Source organism: Callospermophilus lateralis, chromosome 8 (assembly GCF_048772815.1).
Source record: "Callospermophilus lateralis isolate mCalLat2 chromosome 8, mCalLat2.hap1, whole genome shotgun sequence".
Lineage (NCBI taxonomy): Eukaryota > Metazoa > Chordata > Mammalia > Rodentia > Sciuridae > Callospermophilus > Callospermophilus lateralis.
The window spans coordinates 131,820,860-131,834,626 of record NC_135312.1 but is presented as its reverse complement, the minus strand read 5'-3'; positions in this window follow the sequence as shown (position 1 = coordinate 131,834,626).

Below are 13,767 nucleotides of genomic sequence, written 5' to 3'. Positions count from 1 at the left end.
CTCTCTCAAACCCTAAAATCTGTTTTTTCCCCTACAGGATTCTTCTGAAAATTCCTAATCTAGCTAACCAGTAACCTCTGGTTTGTTAAATCCAGTGGTCAATTCTTGCTATTCATCCTGTTGGACCCTATATCATTTGATTTACTTGCTCTCTCCTCCCTGAAGCAAGTAACCCCCTGTCTCTTAGTTCTCCTATCTTACTGGTTGTCATTGTCAGTCTTTGTTGGGTTTCCCAAGTTCCAGCCATGAACTTTTCTACCCTATATGTTCTTGTCCATTGCCTATTTCACCTTGCTCCAGTGTTTGAAGTCCCATCTGTTAGTGCTGGCTAGGAGTTCACAGTAGCTAGACAGAACATGATTGGTTTTATTCTCTTTCTTTACATACAGTGTAGTCATCATTGCTAATGCTATGTGGGTCTCCATCACCTCAATGCTAGGATACTGATGATCCTTCTTAGATCTTTCCCAGGAAATCAGATTCAGGGAAGGGAAGAGACAGTAATGAGAAAAAAACAGGGAGTAAAAGAGAAAGAAAATTAAGAGCCTCTGGGTTAAGCTTAAGAACTGAATTGTTACACTAGTAAAGAGTAGAAATGTTTGATAATTATATTTAGCCAACAATTTCAAATAGTCGCAGTTACTGGAGAGAAAATATCCACAGAAGATTCTAAGGGATACAAAGTGATACAAAGTTGTGAAATTCCAAACATTAAACAAATTCTTTTAAACAGATTTGCTGAACTCCAGCAGGGTAGAGAGATCATCTGATTATGATAAAATTTTCATAGCTTTAATTTATTTATGTTACAAACTAATAAAAATCTACAATATTTTATGTTCTTAAGGAAAAAAATATATTAGTTTATGTTCTCAAGTTTTGCATACCTGGTATGGCCTCTGGACAGTTCTCACACTTCTGATGGACTCTGCTCCTTTTCTAGGAGAGAGGATACACGGCGGCTTAGTGAGTGACCCTCCTCCTCTAGGCAGCTCCAATCCTCATTTTTCTCTGCTTCTGGTGACAAGTTGTATTGCTCCAGCCTCCTGTCCTAGATGTCTCCAGCCATCCCTGTGCCTGCATCTCTTGTAGGGATGCTCCTGCTGTCTTCACCAGTCTGGACGCTTCCTTACTACCACAGAGCAGCACAGTGCTAGTTCCATCTCTGTGGCCTTTGTCAAGGACCCACTGGGCAGTGAGATTTCCAGGTGTCTACCAAATTCCTGTGAGCCCAAAGGTGGGTGCTTCTGCAACACCCCTTCTCTATTCTCTTCACCATGGCTCTCAGGAAAGGGAGAAAGGGCTGAGATTGGTCAATACTTAATTTACTCAAAACAATTTTGCAAGATTTTCAACCTAGAAGAATGAGGATAAAACAGATGACCCTAAGGAGGATCAAAGCTGTTCTTCAGTCACTCTTAAATACTAGAGCTTTTACCACTGTTGAGATCTTTCCTCTCAATCCACTGCCTTCTGCAAGTGTCCCACTTTCCCATAACACCTGTTCATTGTCACCATTCATTCCTTCACCTGTTCTAATGTTTGGAGCATCTGTGAACATTAAGTTCCTTTTACACAGGCAGTGACATAGCTTGGCAGGATGGCAAGATAAGAGAAAACATACTAAGACCAGGTTCAGAAAATGTAGTTATCTTCCTGCTGAACTTCTTATTAATTGCATATATTTAAGCAATTTTTTTAGCTTTTGAATCTTAGAGTAATATAAGAATTACATAAAAATCATATAGTTGTATAGTGACATAATAATATAGGGCATTGTTTTATTATTTTATTTTATTTTTTTACTAAGTCATTGTTGTACCTTTGAAAGTCCATATCTCCTTTTCAGCCTGGGCTCCTCAGTGATCCTGACTTTATCTAACTTTATCTTGTCAGGCACTCAATGGAGTTTATTCTTCCTGTTTCAAGGCTCAAATTACTCTTTTGATGTTTCTAATAAACATCTGGGACAGGAGCATGATATCTGTAAACTTCACACTAAGACTTTTATTTCCTCATGCAAGAAACAATGTTGGTGTTTGTAGATATGATGTTAACATTTTTGCAACACATTTATGTCTCTAAATTATTGAGGAAATTTTAGAAAGTACATCCATACACAAAGAGCAAAAAAATCACTCACAGACCAACTAAATAGAAAACCAGTTAAGAATCTGGCATACAGACATCTGTAAGAATGACCACATATTTAATCAAAATGTGAACCTATAATGTAAACTATTTTACCACCCTTCTCTTCCTTTTTAATACTTGTTAGTAAAAGATGATACATTACTTTGGAGAAAACTTCCACAACATCATTTAATGAATACATGGAATTCATAAAATAGATGTACTATAATTTATTTAACTGCCCTCTCATATTGCAGTATTGGCTATTTTCCATTTTTATTGTAATAAACAATGCTGCATTGAACATTATATACATAAATCTTTATGCGCATCCTTAATCATTTCTTTAGGATAAATTACTAGAAACAAAATTGCTGTCATAGCATATGCATATTTTATTTATTTATTGTAACCTAGTTTTTAATCATAAAGTAATAAATGTAGTGTGGAAACAATGAGTACATAGGAGTAAAAAATAAAGTAGAAGTATGCACTTGCCCAGTGTCACACTGCAGAGATGAACACTTTAAGGTACTTCAAAAATCTTTCTCACAATTCTGTATTGATATTAAAGTATATTTAAATATACATCTTTATCCTTGTTAATACATTGGGCTCATGTGTTCTTATTTTTCATGTAATGTAGTTCAGAAATATTTACTCACAATTTTGACTTTTTCTTTTTATCTATTCCATGATATTTTATTAAAAAGTTCTACAATATTTTATTGAGCCTGTCCTTTCTTGATAATTATTTGGGTTATTCTTTTTGCCTTTATAACTGCTATTGTGATAGGTGTGCATGTTCAATATTTTTCATTTTGAAGTAAAAACAATGATCTTTTTAGACTATTGAATAGTCTTAATTTTTTTTTTTTCATGCAAGACACTCCTATCCTGGGGTTTCACAGAAATAGTTCTAAAATTTAATGTTAAATGAATACCTCTATGTTCAATTCAAATACTGAAAGCATCCCTCTTTTTTTCCAGGGGCCTATTGGATTGGTAAATCATGCTTTGCTTCTCAATTATTACTGAACGTGTGAGAAAGGCCCTGGTAGCTCCTTCCTTCCACTTTCTGTTTACAGTGACACAGCGACTCACGTGGAGGGAGCGCAGGCCGCTGTCTGGTTGATTGTCTCCACGCGCTCAACCCGGTTCTAGGTGTAGAGGAGGGAACACGGGCCGCCTGCGGGAAGCCCTGCCCTCAGGCTGCCTGCCTTCCTGCGAGAAGGACAGGTTGCGAGGAGAGTCCTGCGGAGGAGTCAGTGCAGCGGAGAGAATCCCCAGGGCTGGGTGGGAGACGCTGCGATTCTCGGCCAAGCTGTGGAGGCAGCCTCCTGGAGCAGGTGAGGCCCCCCAGTGTGGTCAGCGAAGCCAGGCCTGACTGTCAGTTCCACGTGTTAGGAGGGGACACGAGCATCCCCACTCAGTCACACACTTCTTGGAGCGTTACTGTGAGCATGGATTGTAGAGGTGAGTAAAGTTCAGAACCCAACTCCCAGACGGGGAGAGAGTGCTAGACAATGTGAGTTGACCCAGTTCAGCCAACTGAAAGGCCTCAAGGCAGAGCCCAGGCATCCTGAAGAAGGAAGACTCTCATCTGCTGCCTGGTGCTTCTCCCCGTGCTGGACAGCTCTGGGCTTCCCTCCCGGATGGTGCCACCTGAGCGTCCCAGCCTGCCCAACCACCTTCTCAATCTCCAGTCCTTCATGATGAATCTTAGTGTGAATCTACAGATACACTAAACGTAGTGGATTATTCAGATGAATCTTTAATCTCGTGCATTTATACACTAATGGACAAAATACACCTGTGACTTACAACCATCATGTTAACGCTACAGTCATCTTTGGATGAGTCTTCTGTCTCATCCTGGTCTCCTTCTGGACCCTCTGGACAATTAATGGAAAAACTAGAGGGCGAATCAGCACGTGTACAGAGAAATCGGACAAGACCAGCAACCAGCAGGCTCTAGCCGACATCTGTAGACGACTCCACACAACCACGTTCTTTATAAACTTCCATGGGACATATGTCAAAATCAAACACAACACTGGCCATAAAACAAACTTCAACAGATTTAATAGAATTGAAATCAGAGAGTGATACCTGACCACAATGGAATCAAACTAGAAATCAATACCAGGCAGGTAACAAAAACACTGCCATACACTTGGAAACGAAGGGACACATATATAAATAATTCAGGGTTAGAAGATAATGCCTCAAATGGAATCTACAAACACATGGAACTAAATGAAAACCTAAGTTCTGAAAGTTGTGTCCTCCCTCCAAGATCATATGTTGAAATCCTCACCCACAAGATACTTAGTATCAAAAATTGAGAAGTGATTAGATCATAATATGTGTGTGTAAATATATATATATATATTTACATTATATGATCTAACCATATATATGGTTAGATCATAATATATATGTGTGTGTATATATAATATATATTATATATACACATGTGTGTGTGTGTGAGTGTGTGTATGTTTTATGTCAGAAGACAGGAATTTGTTTTCACCATAAAGAAATGATAATTGTTTGAGGAATAGGTATGTTGTACTTGTATTGACCCATTCACATAGTACCCCATATATATAAATTTATGTATCAGTTAGAATTTTTTTTAAAAAAATTAAAAACAATTTCTCAAAACTTAACAATTAAAAGTTGAACAGCCCAGTTAGAGTGTGGGCAAAGGTGCAAACATTTCACTGAAGAGGACACATGGATTACAGATTAACACAAGAAAATATCTTCAACATCATTAGCATTAGGAAAACACAATTTAAAATGATGATGAGATATCATTATTTATCCAAAGAGCTAAAAGAAAAGATAGTGAGAGCACTGAATGCCGGGGAGGATGGGGGAAACTGGGTCACTCATCAGTGCAGGAGGGAGTGTAAAATGGAAGAGAAACTCTAGAAAATAGCCAGGCAGTTTGTTTAAAAATAACCCAGCAGGTGCGGTAGCATATGCCTGTGATGCCAGCAACTTGGGAACCTAAGGGAGGCCAGCCTCAGCAACATAGTGAGACCTTGTCTTATTAAAGAGGGTGGCTGGGGGTGCAGCTCAGGGGTATAGCACCCCTGGGGTCAATTCCCGGCATGCAAAAAAAAAAAAAAAAATTAAAAACAAACCAGGAAACTTCAATATACCCCAGTAATTTCACTCTTGGACAGTTATCTAAGATAAATTAAAACTTATTGCCCCATAAAAACCTCTGCACAAATATTGATAGTAGTTCATTCTTAATGGCTAAAACTAGAAAACAACACAGATGTCCTCCAATGTGTAAATAATCAGATAGTGATACAGCCATACCTGGAAATCTCTCAGCAATGAACAATTGATGCATAGAGCTTTAATAAATCTTCAGAGAATTTGGATGAGTAACAAAACTATTATAGGTAGGCAATATTTTGAAATGATAAAATCATGGACATGAAGAATAGATAAGTGGTTGCTGGGAGGTAGGGAGGTGGGAGAATGAGTGTTCTTGGCCAGAGGAAGGGTGTATAATTACAGAGGGGCAAAAGGAGAGACTTGTGGATAAGCACAGGGGCTTGGCTGGATTGATGTCAATATCTTCATTATGATACTGAACCATAATTTTGCAAGATAGGAAGAATGGGTAAAGGGTCGGTGGAATTTCTATATTATTTCTTTCAACAGCGTAGGATTTATAATTTTCTCAAAATCAAAAGATTGATTTGTAAAAACTAAATTTATAACATTGGCAACCTGTATAATATCACTTCTAAATGCACTCGATTTTTATAAGTGCTAAAAATACTAGCTTTTTCCTATTGTAGTTTTTGTGTCCACTTTAGCAAACTCTCAGTAATGAACATTGTAGTACCACTATTTTCTATTTGACCTTACCCATTTTTTCATTGAATATTATTTCACAATTTAAATCCCTTCTGACAATATAAATAGATTTTATTACATGAGATTTTTATTCCTTAACACTATTTTTAAGCATAAAATATAGTTAATTATATGCTTTTCCAGAATATCTTCCAAAATTTCTTAATTCTAATACAAACTACACAATTAAAACAGTGGGGATAATCCATGTGTCATTAAAAATTATTTTGTCCATAATAGTAAAATAAGGAAATATAATGCATTAACTACACCTTGAGTGTTTCTAAATATGAAAACAAAATTAAAATCCTTCGAATATGTGACCTTTGTGGATGTTTAATAGGATACTCTATGAAGATATACGTTGACTTTTGGTAGTTGGTCAAACAATTTTAATTAAAGCAATTTCCTTTCGGGGCAATCATATCACTCATGAAAGTCTGAAATATGTATTTAAGATATCCTAGGGCTGTATTAATTCAAGTCTGTTGTGTAAGAAAGACAAAAATAATAGTTGCACTCTTATCAGTTGGAGTATCTGTTCAGCAGACACATAACTTTTTGTGAAAGAAAGTTTGCCTATGGTTTCATAGAAATAGTCACATGAACTTTGGTGAAATTTTGCAAATGCCACTCTTAAGAGAAGTACCACTAGCAGTAACCTGACATTTATAACTACTCTAAATAATGCAACAAAAGCATTTTCAAGGTTCATGTGCATATTGTCATGTGCAAACTTTGCAGTTCTCTTTAATAATTTAGCTTGTTTAGATACATTTCACTGAATCACATTTTTTGAACTGAAGCATACATTATCTTGCAAATCAGTGAAGCATTTTGTAGGAAGCCATACTCTGGATTCTCTGCTGACCCTCTCTGTTTGGCCTGTCTGGTTCTTGATCAGGTGCCAGAGTTTTGGTAGGTAAGAGTGTTTGTGGGCCACACACTTTAATTAAGCAAAGTTGTGCTTACCTAATTAAATGTCTGAGAAGAATCTGAAGGCCTAAAAGTTTGAATGTTCATGTTGGCAACTATTTCTTTCACTAACTCTTTCTTGAAACCCTGATTTGGACTCCTTTATGCCCAATTTATGTGACTGCATCACAGTTTCACACTGCCTTTCTAGTTTAATGGTTTCTGCTCATTAGTTTTTAATCCTAACCCTGGTCTCTCTTTAATAGTGATAGAATATTAAGCAATTTTCTTAATATCTTAGGTGAAGTAAGGCATATAGTAATTGCTCAGCAAAAAGATAGCTTTTACCTACTATTATTATTATAACTATTTATATAACTAATATCAGTGTTACTACCAATACTCTATCTACTACTACTTTGATTCCAGGAAAGAGAAAGGGTGACTGTAGAAATGTAAAAAAAATAATTAATGAACATTTGGCAGGTTTTATTGTGGAAGGAGGCATTCAGAGATTCCTTATGTCATGTTGAAGTTTTATGATTCACAGATGAATCATAAAATGTCTATCAGACATTGCTAATCATTCAGACCAATATGGGAATCTTTTAGTTGCCCTATAAGTTGATGTTTCATTTATTGTGTTTTGACTTTTATGGATAGAAAATTCAAATATTATCTAATGTCAGTCATCACCCCAAATATTCCTTTGCTTTGGAATTGTATCTTTCTTGTAATATGAACATGAATATGAAAAAAACTCATTTTGTCTAAATCCAGTTGAATGGAAGAATTGCAATGGCTATGTATTTCTTAAAATGGTTACTTTTGAGAAAGAAGTAGCAGTCAAAATTTTCAGTCAGAACAGTAGATATTTGAAATAAATGGAATATGTGTAAAATGTATATTTTAACATGTAATCCCAGATGAACTTTAATTCCAAATACATCTGTTATCTAAGGTAAACTCCCCCACTTTGTTTCTTATTGACATTGGTTCTAATTCAAAGTAAAATTTCATGTTTTTCAATTCCCAAAATTTTATTGTTCCAAGTTGATTCTCTATTGTAGCATGTTCATGCTTACATAGAATTTTTCCCTGTTATAGAATTCATTCGGCAATCATTTGTTGAATAACTTTTAAATACGAATTACTATACTAAATATGGAATTTGCACAATTCCATCAGATAAAAATAATTGTTACAAATCTGTTCTCCATCCTTCCATCATCTATAACAGAATTTACTTTCTATAATTTCATTAATATATATTTTGATCCCTATATTCTCAAAATGAGAATTTAAACATAATATTCCAAAAACAAAGTCCTGGAACCTTTCTTAAGGTGCTGGAAGGACATGATTGCGGTGCTATTGCAATGGCTTAAGTGATTCAGCAAATGAAAAGTTTAACTACCAAGGTTGCTGAAGGCGGCGGCACTTCTGTGCTGTGTCTGCCTCCAAGCTTCATCTGTTGCAGAGAAAGAAACTGTAACTAACTAGCAACCTCTCTATCAGGGTGTGAAATGTGGAACTTAGTTTCTCCAATGACTCAACAATTTCTAAATTTCTTGGGAGACTTTAAGAGCTAAGCAGTAGGCACTTTTTGCATGTCTGAGGTAACTGTTTCATGTTTACCAAACAAGAATGCCTCTCTGAACAATTCAAACTTAATTTTTAACAATTTAAACAATTTTTGAAAAAAATGGATGTTTAAAAAGCATGTCTGTGCATACTTATACCTATTTTTAGAATGTTGTAAATTTAAAATTGAGAATTATTTTCATGTTTCCTTCAAGGAGATATAATTAAAGTATAACTTTCATCATTATAGTATCTAAATTTTTTCACCTTGAAGGCAATTATGGAATTTTATGCAATATACATAAAAAAACTTGAGATGGCTTAGAATAGAAGACATATAAACAGTAGGATTGCTGAAATAATAACAGGCCAAAAGATAGGTAGCAAGGAAAAGGAGATTAATCATTGCAATCTCCAAAAGAAGTTTGCCATGGACCAATATAATAGAGAATACAGTTTATAAAGCTTTGAAAAAATGTTTTGAGTATTTTTTGGTCTCCTACTGGATCATTCAATTCAATACTCTACCGATACTGAAAGCAGAATGTCAATTACAACTTAATGAAATATGTCACTGGGGAGCGGAAGTGGCATGGTCTGTCACCCCCAATCTCAGGTACCAGGATTTTGTTATCTAGATCAGTGTTTCTCAGACAACATTAAATACAAGTATCACTTGGAAAGCTTGTTTAGCTACAAATGCACAGGTTCTCCTCGAAGATGTTTTGATTTAGTGAGGACCAGAAATCTATCTAAACTGATTCTCCAGGAAATTCTGAGGCAGCTGGCCAAAAGGGAAGGTTTTCAGATGATTCATCTACATGATGTATTGTATTTCATGGCCTAATATGTCATCAACTGTGAGATGGATCTCTAAGCACTTCTAGAAAAAAAGTAATATAATTATACTATCTGGTTGATTATAAGGTGAATCTTAATTTTAAAAAGTTTACAAATATTCTTGAAATTATTGAAATATTTTATCCCTTATCTCTGCCAAGTTTTGACATCAGCTGAATAGCAGTTAAAAAACTGAATTCTTAAAATGATTCAGCAAACCCAATTCATATTTTTATACCCTGTACTCTTCGAGGAGTTTTAATAGGTGGTTCCATAACTTAGAGGAGAAGTGTAGGTATTCAGTAGATTAGACAAAGGGGAATGAAGGGAAGTGAGGGAGAATAGAAAAAGGAAAGACATGGAATGATTCCAAAATAACTTTCCTATGTACTTATATGAATACACCATAGTGAATCCCTCCATCATGTACATCCATAAGAAGGGGGTAGTAATTAGAATAAGACATATGCTATGCTTGTATAATTATATCAAAATGAATTTGACTGTCATGTATAACTAAAAAGAACCAATAAAAAATTAAAACTAGAGAAAAAAAATTGCTAGGTATCTGCTCCTATTATCTTTTCTGAATTAAAAGGAAGGAAGGAAGGAAGGAAGGAAGGAAGGAAGGAAGGAAGGAAGGAAGGGAGGGAGGGAGGGAGGGAGGGAGGGAGGGAAGGAAACACTACTCCCAAACTCAGGACCTTTCAATAGGGAAATTACTATTTTTCTTTGTTCTGGGAATTGATTGGACTTTTCTGGATGCTCTGACTTGGGGACTCTGGTGCAGTTAACAGTTAAATGCTGGCTGGAGCTACAGTCAAATTAGGCTCAATTGAGTTGGACTTCCAAGATTGCTCTATCATGAGCTGGCAGTTAACACTGGCTATTGGCTTAAAATTCAGCTGGAGGCTTTCAAGGCCAGCGTCTGCCTTGGCCCCTCTCTGTGGCTTGGGCTTCCTAGCACAGAATTTGTTTTCTGAGATGGAGCATTCGAAGAGTGAATGGTCCAAGGGGTTCAGCCTACAGCTGAGCAGCTTTGCCTGACCCAGGTGCTGGTTGTTGTGACTGTAGTATCTCCTCCCTGCATGCCCTTGGTTGAGAGTGAGTCATAATCAGACTACTCCAAGGAAAAGGATGGCATATGGTGGAGATGGCCAGAAAGCACGGCTCACTGAAGCACCATCTTTGGAATGATCTTCTCTATTACCTAATTAAAGATACTATATTTTCTGGGTACAGTGGCACATGCCTGTAATCCCAGAGGCTCAGGAGACTGAAGCAGGAGGATTGTGAGTTCTAAGCCAGTCTCAGCAATTTAGCACGGCCCTAAGCAACTGAATCCCAAGTACCAAAATTTAAAAAAAAAAAAAAAAAAAAAAAGTATTTATTTAAAAATGGAGAAGATATTGAGTTACTAAATGCAGCTGATTATTTTGAAAACTCACAGAGATCGACACATTTCAAGAACTGTGGGCTTTCTGTATCATCCTGGCAAATGCGTCCTGTAAAGGCCGCCGTTTCCATAGCTAGTTGCATAAAGACTGGCATTTTTTTTTTCAGTCCATTTGGTCAGTGAAAAATCTTGAAAGCAAAGGTCACTCTGGGCTCCCAGAATTCTTCCACCCTCATGCCATACTTTTCTCTTTTTTTTTTTTTTTCATTTTCCCCCTCTTCCTTTCCAACACAGCTAGAATCTGGGGGAGGGGATTCACCGGTCATTTCAAAGTTACATTAGCATACCTGATTTGGAGACCAAGAGACAACATATCAACCAGCTCTGGGCAAGCTACCATGAGCTAATAATGTGCTAAGTGCTTCTGCATTTCCTGTCCAATTGAATAAAGCCTGAAGCTACTATGCTTATTCTCTTGAGGAAACTAAGGGAAAACTTAAAAAACAAAACAAAATAGAACAAAAAACCCCAAAACATAAACAAAAGCGGTGGAATTATATCAGATGGTGTCTCTGTGAGAACTAATGTATAGTTACCTAAGAAGGCATATTGGAGTTTTGTTCCAGTTGCTTCTTAAGGCAGCTCCGGATTTATGGTAATGCAATTTAGAACTATTATTGTTACTGCAGTGTTTCCCCAACCCCCCCCCCCATCCCCGCCCTGCTTGTTTTGAATGTTATCTGGCTGTTGTTCTGTCTGGGGACCTATCCACAATTTGTTTTTATATCCACATGATAAGCCTCATAATGACTTTACCATTGAGCTCTTCTGCCTTCCCAAGGTGACCTAGTCACAGTCCAGTTACCCTGGGAGATGCTTCCTGCATTATAAGCTGTCTACCTGTGACCCTCCATGAAGCCACTGACCTGGCTCAGTCTTCGCTCTGCTCTCTCCCTGTCTGTCACCACCAAACTTCAGGCTGTGGTCATGCTACACCTCCCTCCTAGGACCTGTGAGCACAGTAAACCCTCTCATGTTATATGCCTCCCTGCATGCAATTTCTGTGGCTGTGCTGAAGCAATCCTGGAGGAACACACAGTAAGGACACGCTCCTCCATTTACAACAAATAGTTTGTCTGACTCGAGGAGGAGACTTGTGTTCCTCTTGCTGCTGTGGCAGAGAAAATGCATGCTGCTCTTCTTGGTGCTGTATCAGGTGGTCCCAATCATCTTAAAGGAGAGGTAGAAATTAGCCAGGTTTGGTGTTGAAAACAGGTTTTGATACCCTAAGATTCCAGTATTATCCATTCTGATGTTCGTAGTGACATAATATTACAATCTTGAAATCAATGTCATGTGTCAGGACAGTGGGATTTATGGTGAGATCTAAGAGCTTATCCCAAAGATAATAGTATTCTGGAAATTTAAGAATCAATCAATAAATTAACACCACTGTCTTATGCTATGTTTTTCTGAATCGTCTCTACTTTGATTGTTTGCTATAGCAATTTCTTTTTCCACCTTTTGAAGGTGAAAGAAATGTTACCTAGAGCTCAGACAGAGTGTTTTGTAGAAAGTTGAGTGTGTGGTTTAGGGATGATAAAAAAAAAATGGTCTTGTTAAGAATTTGTTGGAGATGAGCACAATTCCTCTCTGGACAGTCCATATCAGTTTGTCTGGTAACTTAGCTGAAGCCCTTAAAATGTTGTTCACACAGGTCAGCAAACAGCTGCCCTCTCTCTCGATGGTAACCTCCAAGTCTTTATCATGTTCCCAGTAAGCAGAAATATCCAGACCTAACCATAAAGTAACCCCTGAGATTCACAGCAGACTTATAATTATGAGCTTTTTGTCTCCATTTCCTCTTTCAACAAACACCATGTGCACAGTTATTATGTGTGAATGATGACCCATGTCACCAAGGATCTTATTGTCTAGGGGAAATACAGGACAACAGGCAATAAAATATGGGAGGCTAAGAACTAGACGACATGGAAAGTACAAAGATCCAGGGAAACACAAAGCAGGTGTATCCTGCCTGGCATCTGAGGTCGGGAAGTCCTCCCAGAGGAATCGACTATATGTTTACACCTGAAGGACAATTTAGAGTTTATCCAGCCAAGGAGAATGAGCATCCTGTCCAGCAGAACCTGTCTACATGTTCACACAAGAAGGGAAGAAGAGATGGAGGCTCCCATGGGCGGGGGTGGGGAGATGGTCATCCTGCATGTGACACTGATAGCAGGCATCAAGGTGGGTTAGTGTTGGGGGTGCCAGCAAGGGTCACATCATGAACCCAGGGACCCATGCTAAGCATCTTAAACCTTATCCTGAAGGTAAGGGGTGCCAATAAACCTTTTTAAGTGAGGGAAGAGTTGACCAGCTTTGCAATAAATAAATGTGTCCCTCAGATGGCAAATTGGAGAGTAGACTGGTAGACAGAAAGGGAGAGAGTGACTGAAGGTGAAGTAAGTGGCCTTGCAGAATACTTTCTGGCCGTTTAAGCATGTGAGAATTTGGGGAGCAGAGTTATTCATTTGTTCATTAATTCAACAGAAACACATCACCTCCCTGTTCTAGCTCAAATTTCTGCTTATTAGCAGTGGTCAAACCAGGCATCTTACATAAACCACGTGGGTTTATGACTATAAATGAATATGTATCAGGTACTTTTGATGAGATGGAGAAGGAGCAGGGAAAGCGTGACTTTATGTAGAGTGGCCACAGAAACGTGCACGCTCCCTCCCTCATTTCTTTCGAGATACTTCTGTTGGAAAAAAAGTTTGGAATGTTGGTTTATCTATTCGTTCGGTATTCACTTAGTGCCTGTGTTTATTAGGACTCAAAAACTCTGTGGCAGTGTCATGAAGGTTCAGAGGCAGGAAAGACCAGTCCTGCAGCAGTTTGTCAGTCAAGGTAAAGGTGAAAGGTTTGGATGTTTTTGCTGGAAACAATGTGACCACTGTAGTGTTTTGATTAAAAATTCAATGTGGTCATATTTGAGTTTT